This window comes from Bos javanicus, chromosome 6, assembly GCF_032452875.1.
Source record: "Bos javanicus breed banteng chromosome 6, ARS-OSU_banteng_1.0, whole genome shotgun sequence".
NCBI classification, from domain to species: Eukaryota; Metazoa; Chordata; class Mammalia; order Artiodactyla; family Bovidae; genus Bos; species Bos javanicus.
The window spans coordinates 46,933,473-46,941,798 of NC_083873.1; the positions used below are offsets into that span (position 1 = coordinate 46,933,473).

At 39.1% G+C, this 8,326-nt stretch overlaps 1 pseudogene; it reads right to left on the reverse strand.

The window, feature by feature from the left end:
- Positions 1-822: 822 nt before the first annotated feature.
- On the reverse strand, positions 823-6,696 carry LOC133249143 (translation machinery-associated protein 7-like; annotated as a pseudogene).
- Positions 6,697-8,326: the final 1,630 nt, after the last annotated feature.

The following is an 8,326-nucleotide window of genomic DNA, read 5'->3' on the forward strand; positions in this document are numbered from 1 at the left end:
GAGCCTGGAGCCCAAAACGACCTAAAGAGCAGTGCTATCAGGAGAAGCCGAGCCAGGCAGAGAGTCCAAACCCATGAGATAATCTGAAAGAGTTAGAAGAAAGTGGAAAACAAGGTAAACTTTTAGGAACAGAATGTGGATATTTTACTTCAGTCAAAGGTTGAGAGGAGTGCTGGGAAGATTTTCTTAGTCTTTGTAGAATAAAAGAGTCAATATGGTTGAGATGTCTACCTCCTGTCCCGTTGTTACTGAAAAATCAAGCCGGTTAAGACCTGAAGTAACCGAAGCTGACTGAGCCTCATTGTCGGTAATTTGGTGGAGTGCTGTGTCTTATGTCTTCCTTTGCAATGTACTGATGATGTCACATAACCCTATAGTAATTTAATCTGGATCCATTTTTATTTCCTGATTCATTTAAATTAAAGATAATTTAGTTTTCAGTCTCTCATTTTGCATGAATGTTGATTAAGAAAGTTACTCACTTTTCTTCCCACGGTGTTTGGCTACCTCATCTAAGGGCTTGGGGATCAGGAGGTAGAATGAAGCGACATGTAATAATGTCACTCCTGTGCCAAGAAACCCTTGAGTCATGGGTGTTGAACACATTTAAGTTTATTTCTTTCTTCAAGCACACTGTCGTGTAGGCAGGGTGGCTCTTCTTTATCTTTTAGCTATACCATTTGGAACAGGTGGCCACCAATGTAACCAGTCACAGAGAGATATGGGGTATCCTGTGAAAGTTTATATTTTACAAAATTTTATCCTTAAATTTACAATAGGTTCCAAGACAATACTTCATTCTAGCTATAGGTGGCAACAGATATTATGGCAGGGAACACAGATGTTCAAACAGGAATGGAACTAAGGCTCATCATTGCCTCAGGCACAAGGAACAGCTTACTTTTTGCCAGATTTCCTAATTCCACCTGTAGCCAGGTGACGTTTTCCTATGGCCTTTGCTTTTAGTTCCTCAAGTTTCTTCTGCCCCTCCTTCTGTTTCTGACTGAATGCCTTGTCCAGCTCCTCAGCTTGCTTCTTTATTGGGCTGCTTCTTGCCACCTTCGAGGCCTAATATGACACCTGCCTGAGATATTTATAACCGTAAGGATTATAGCCATTTCACTGGCTGGAACTCAGTCAGATAGCCTCAATCCAAAGGAAGTTTGAAAGTAAAATTTTTCTGGATGTTCTGGAAGAGGAAACAATAGGTCACTACTGTAGTCATGGAAGGGCTTTCCCGGTGGCTCAGCAGTAAAGAATCTGCCTGTAATGCAGCAGATGTGGATTCTATCCCTGGGTCATGAAGAGCCCCTGGAGAAGGGCATGGCAACCCACTCCAGTATTCTTGCCTGGAGAACCCTATGGACTGAGGAGTTTGGAGGGCTATGGACCATAGGGTTGCAAACATTCTGACATGACTGAAATGACTGAGCATGCATACATAATCATGGAAAAAGAAAACTCAGGAATCTGGGAAAAAACTCAGGAAGAAGATATCCTTCTTAGACAGCTAGTGTATAGTTTTGTTATGTTTCTATAAGTCCTAATCCACTGATGGGGATCCTTTTGAAGTCGGGGATTAAAGACCAGAAAGTAGCTGTAGAAATAATTTGGGTTTAATATAATAAGAGGTAGAACCTCTTATTACTACCAAAGAATTGATGCTTTTGAACTGTGGTGTTGGAGAAAACTCTTGAGAGTCCCTTGGACTGCAAGGAGATCCAACCAGTCCATTCTAAAGGAGATCAGTCCTGAATATTCATTGGAAGGACTGATGCTGAAGCTGAAACTCCAATACTCCGGCCACCTGATGCGAAGAACTGACTCATTTAAAAAGACCCTGATGTTGGGAAAGATTGAAGGTAAGAGGAGAAAGGGATGACAGAGGATGAGATGGTTGGATGGCATCACTGACTCAATGGACATGAGTTTGAGTGAACTCTGGGAGTGGGTGATGGACAAGGAGGCCTGGCCTACTGCAGTCAATGGGGTCGCAAAGAGTTGGACACGACTGAGCGACTGAACTGAACTGAGGTAGAACCACGATGCTAAGTACTGAGAAAGAGGAAATGGATTAAGAACAACTATATTGCTGAGAATCTACAGTACTGGGAAACTGATCTGTAGACAAAAGAGAGGGGCAAATGAAAAATTATTTTCAAGAATGCCTAGCTGCATAGACATAAAGATGGTGATTTCTATGTCAATGGTAGGAAAATGTGAAGAGCTGGATTTATTGGAATCCAAGATGATAAAATTGAGTTTTGATATCTTGGTTTGAATTCCAAGCAGAACAGTCCTGGGGTTGCTTGAAGAAGTATCTGAGAGCCAAATCCATAGTAACTTAAACCATGGAAGCAAGTGAATACTTAGAAGCAGATGAAAGCATAACTACATATAGAGAAAGAAAGATTCTAGAACCAAGTTTTGAAGAATATTCTCAGGCAATGCAAAATCAAATATAGCATGTCATAGGTTCTGCTTATAAGAGAATCCAAAACAAGATAAGAATGATTTCAGTAAATTAAGATTTTAAAATTAATTTTTTTTGCTGTTTTAATCATTCCTTTTAATTGATACATTTTTTTTTTTTTAACATTTGGGATACCTGATACATGATACCTGATACCTGTTCATTTTTCAGAGCAAAGCAGTTGTCATTTAATTCTATATATTCTATAAAGTAAAACAATGATTTGCTTATTCTTTTTCCCTAGGGCAAATGATTATTTTATAGAGCCCTAATCTGTAACCTATGCCTTTGTCTGTATATCTATATAGAACAATAGCTATCTAATCCTATACTATTAAGGAATTATTTTTAACTTTCTCAAAGTTACATGGCTCCCTTCTTTCTAGCCAGTTTTTAAAATAACCATTTCATTGAAAATAATTGGATGAGTTATGACAATGAACCAGGTCTGTGAAATGTATTTTCTGCCTTGAGTTGTTCATTTGCTTGCATGACTCTAACCTGTCTTGAAGGCAGATTAACAACAATTAACTCCAGAAGAAAAGTAAAATAATTAATAATGAATTTTAACAGATGGCACAGTAGCTAAAATATGTGTGTGGTAGGAAGCAGAAGAGACTAGTACTCGGAGGAGATAATTCTGAGGCATTTTATTTTTCTTGGTGTGTTGCATAACTGAAAGACTCTTTCATGATGGACTTTGAAGAAATCCTCTTAGTTTAAAACCCTTGATAGGAATGCACAAGTGGCCTTCTTTAACTACAGACTCTGAACTATCTTTTGGTTTTTCTATAGGAAAATATCAGTAAGGATTAAAAAAAAAAGAAGATTAGAAAAAAGTATTTTCTGAAACAAGTTGTTTTAAGAGAATGTGGAGAAACTGGTTTCAGACTGAGGAAGACCAATCTCTTATCATTTTCACAAACTTGAAAAGTTTCCCGAGGCACCAGGAGCCTGAGCAGAATGACTGTAGTTTTGCTTATCACATTGTTTGGTAATGAAAGTAGATATGTTCGAATGTGTTGTGATAATTATTAGCTGGAGATTTTTCCTGGGAGCTTGTCTGGTGTGTGTGTGTAAAGAGATGAAAAGACTCTTGGATTTAGGCACTGTTATTGAATTAAAAATTATAAAAAAGATAAGATACTTTGCCTTCAGGTAGAGACAATCTAGTTTCTTCTTTTGATTGTTTATATACCCCAAATATAACAGAAAGCAATGAATGTGGGTGGAAACACAGAATGCAATATGCACAGAATATTATTTTATGATTTGCTTTTTTATTCAACAAATATTCAGCCAAGCCAAAGGTGAGGAGGGGCTGAAATACAGCCACCATTCTGCTTGACACACCGTGTCCTCTTAACAACTTCACAGTTGCATCTGCCCTAAAGAAATTTGTTCTACTTTTCATAGAAGATCTCTCCATGGACCAAGCCAACTGTCCGTGCAGAAACATCTGCTTAAATAAGGTACTTTTTTCTTTTATTTTTGCACAAAGGTTACTTAATAATGCCATTGGCAGCAACATGGACAGACCTGGAGATTATCACACTAAGTAAAGTACGGCGGCGAAAGGCAAATGTCATATGATATCACTTATGGAATCTAAAAAATGATACAAATGAACCTTTCTACAAAACAGAAAAAAACTCACAGGCATAGAAAACAAACTAGGATTATCAAATGGGAAAGAGGATGGTGGAGGGGCATGTATTAATTAAGAGTTTGGGATTAACAGATACAGACAACTATAAGTAAAATAGATAAAAATACAAGGACAAACTGTATGGCACAGGGGAATATATTTTAATCTTATAATAATAAGATTTTTTATAATTTAAAAATTATAATTAAAAAAATAATTTTTAAATCTTTTAATAATTTAAATCTTATAATATTTAAATCTTAAAACTTATGATGGAAAAGAATCTGAAAAAGAATAATAATTTTTAAATCTTTTAATAATTTAAATCTTATAATATTTAAATCTTAAAACTTATGATGGAAAAGAATCTGAAAAAGAATGTGTGAGTGTGTATATATATATATATATATCAGATGAGATCAGATCAGTCACTCAGTCGTGTCTGACTCTTTGCAACCCCATGAATTGCAGCACGCCAGGCCTCCCTGTCCATCACAAACTCCCGGAGTTCACTCAGACTCACGTCCATCGAGTCAGTGATGCCATCCAGCCATCTCATCCTCTGTTGTCCCCTTCTCCTCCTGCCCCCAATCCCTCCCAGCATCAGAGTCTTTTCCAATGAGTCAAGTCTTCGCATATATATAAATATGAATTACTTTGCTGTAAACCTAAAACTAATAAAGTGTTGCAAATAAAAAAAGAAAAAAGCAAAGACTCAACAAATCCTGAGTGTGACTCCAGCTGTCATTCTGAAAGTCCAAAACTTAACACGAGTTCTTGTTTATAGACCCTGAAAGCAAAAAGGATTGAAAACATTTTGTATAAACTGATTTTAAGAATGTATTTTGTAACAGTGAGTAAAAGGGGACAGAGTACCTGTATATTGGCACTCAGGTTTAAACAGTTTAGATTTCTTACTTCTTTTTTCATTTCTTTCTTTTTGTCTCTGGACACATCTGGGGAGTTAATAGAGAAAGCCTTCAGTGTTCTCTGAATGTGACAGACTTTGTGTCTCAGTTGATTAGAAAGTCAAGCTGTGCTAATGATGGGGACAACCTTGTCAGGGTTGATTGGTGTAAAGGTCTCTAGAGGTTAGTACATGTCTCAGGATAGGGACCTGTTCACCTCTATGGAAGATGATTCTAACACATCTCTGAGGAAAGGAGAATCAAAGTTCCAGGCAGAGCAAGGAGGCTACCTGGGTCAAGAGAATACATGCAGAGGGGGAACTGGGGCTTTGGATGTCATGTCTGTTGCTGAGGGAACTGGCATCTGATTTCAGAAGTACCTAAAGAATCAGAGATTAAACAAACAAACAAAAACTACAGAAAGCTGCATGTGCCTTGACATTTTATATTACACTTAGAAAGTTTAGGAAGGCTTTGGTGAGCATCTCAAAACATCTGTGTTATTACTTTACAGATCAGGAAACTGATGATAAATTTAGCATTTGGGCTAGAACCTAGATCTACTGGCAGATTTCACTTCACAATATAGAATCAGGGTTAAAGGAAGGGGAACATTCAATCAAATGTTGTGCATACATCACACCTGATTAAAATCGGCAGTTCAGTTCAGTTCAGTCGCTCAGTCATGTCTGACTCTTTGCAACCCCATGAATTGCAGCACACGAGGCCTCCCTGTCCATCACCAACTCCCTGAGTTCACTCAAACTCATGTCCATTGAGTCAGTGATGCCATCCAGCCATCTCATCCTCTGTCGTCCCCTTCTCCTCCTGCCCCCAATTACTCCCAGCATCAGAGTCTTTTCCAATGAGTCAATTGGCAATTAGGCTCTAACTAAAACCAATGGAAGAAAAATAACCAATTCAGTATTTGAAAACCTTATATGTGGGAGTTCAAATGATAACCAGATCGCTAGAGAACAAGAGGCCATAGAAAAACAAGAAACGAGCACTTGTCTGAACTTCTTACATTGTTCTAATTCAGGCTGAGCCTTGCTTTTTGGACTCAAGCAGGGGTTCTGGGAGTTCTGGCTAAGTGTGGGTGTGGAACCAGCCTTGGCACAAGATTGTAAAATGAGGACCTGAGCGAGGTCAGGAATTTAATATCCTTGGGTGATGCTGAGTTTGAGAGCCCACGCAGACAGAATGCCCAAGCAGCTACCTGACAATATTGGTCTAAGTAGTAGAAATTGAATATGAGGCAACTGGCAGAAAACTTGGTACAGCAGAGCAAGAAAGGCTAGGTTAGATGGAAGGTGGTAAGTTGATTATGGGTTGACATTATGGGAACTTTAAAAGAAAAGCCTAATGCCATACCTGAAGGTGGGGACGGAAACCTTAGAGGTGCTAAGCCAGTTTGGATCTCTGTCTGTGGCTGCTTAGAGGAAGCTGAATCATGAGATGGAGGATATGGAAAGGAATAGGTGTCCTGGGGTTTGATGTCTGATTTAGGAAAATGCCCACTGGCCCACTGTGCAAGGGTGGGTAAGGGTGGTTAGAGTACAAGATACTGACTGGGAAGATCTATTGCCTGTACCTTTTTCTTCAGACAACAAATATTTATCAAGCACCAATTTAGTACCAGCTACCCAGGATGCAACTGTGAGCATGATAGACAGTATCCCTATCTTCATAATGCTTATTATATTTACAGAAAGGAAATAAGCAGGTAGATACATGAATAAAAGTAAGTCCAAATATGCTATGAAAACAAACAAACCATAGAGTATTAAATAATGGAAGAGATTCTTTAAAGTAGATGGTTTGGAAAGATCTATATGATAAGGGGATGTTTAACCTGATGAAAAGGATTTGCCTGTTTGGAGAACTGCTGAAAAGCATTCCAGGCATAAGAAAGAGCCAAAAAAAAAAAAAAAAAAGAAACTGAGGAAGGAAATACTTCAAGGAACTGTCTAGGAACTGTCAAAAGGGCAAGTTACTAGAGCAGGGTTTGCATGGGGAGTATGGCATGAGGTGAATTTGGAGGTGTCAGAAGAGGGGACCGTGTTGTACGTTATGGGTTTGGGTAAGGGCGGAAGCCAGGGTGGTGTCCTGTCACACTTTCACGTGGCCCCTCCACACACTGTACTAGGATTAGTCCGTGTGACCAGTAGAATATGGTAGAAGTGATGGTATGGGACACCAGGGATTAGGTTATAAATAATACCATGGGCTGTATTTTGGGTGTGTGTTCTCCCTCTCTTTCTCTTTTTCTTATTCTCTCTTTCTTGGATTATCTGCTCTGGGGGAAACCAGCTGCCATCTTGTGAACAATCTTATAAAGAGGCTCACGTGGTAAGAAAATGTAGCTTCCTGTTTAAGTCCATATAAGTTATTATAGAACTGGATCCTCCAGTCCCAATCAAGCCATCAGATCACTGCAACTCCAGTCAACAGCTTGACTGCAATCTTATCCTGTGCTTGAACCACTGAGCAAACGAGTTCCAGATTCCTGATTATTAGAAACTGTGAGATAATTGTTGTTTCAAGCTGCTAAACTTGAGGTACTTTGTTATGTAGCAATAGGATCTTATATAGAAAGGAATTTGATTTTTTCTAAATACAATGCCTTTTTGAGCTGTGGGAAAGGGGGGGTGGTCACTGCGATTATCACTGGCTTGAAGGTTGACCAGTTGACCTCTTGAGATTGTTGTTCAGTGAGTTTGTAGGACTTCTTCCCTGTTCAGTTCAGTTTAGTTCAGTCGCTCAGTCGTGTCCGACTCTTTGTGACCCCATGAATTGCAGCATGCCAGGCCTCCCTGTCCATCACCAATTCCCAGAGTTCACCCAAACCCATGTCTATCAAGTCAGTGATGCCATCTAGCCATCTCATCTTCTGTTATCCACTTTTCCTCCTGCCCCCAATCCCTCCCAGCATCAGAGTCTTTTCCAATGAGTCAACTCTTTGCATCAGGTGGCCAAAGTACTGGAGTTAGCATCATTCCTTCCAAGGAACACCCAGGACCGATCTTCTTCCCTGTAGACAATGATATATTCAGTCTCTTTATTTTTAGGGCTCAAATACCAGTGGAATGAAGAAGGTGTACCACTTGTAGTTGCCTTGCAAACAAAGACAGAACTACATTTAAAGCTTTAACAAAATAGTGTTCCTCCCGTCAGTTACAAACTGAGGAAGAGACATTTAGAGTATTGTTGTCTACTCTAATCCAATCCAACAAACATTTGTAGAGTAACTTTGAGGAACAGTTCTGTGTTCAGCATTGTGAGGCAAGGACTATG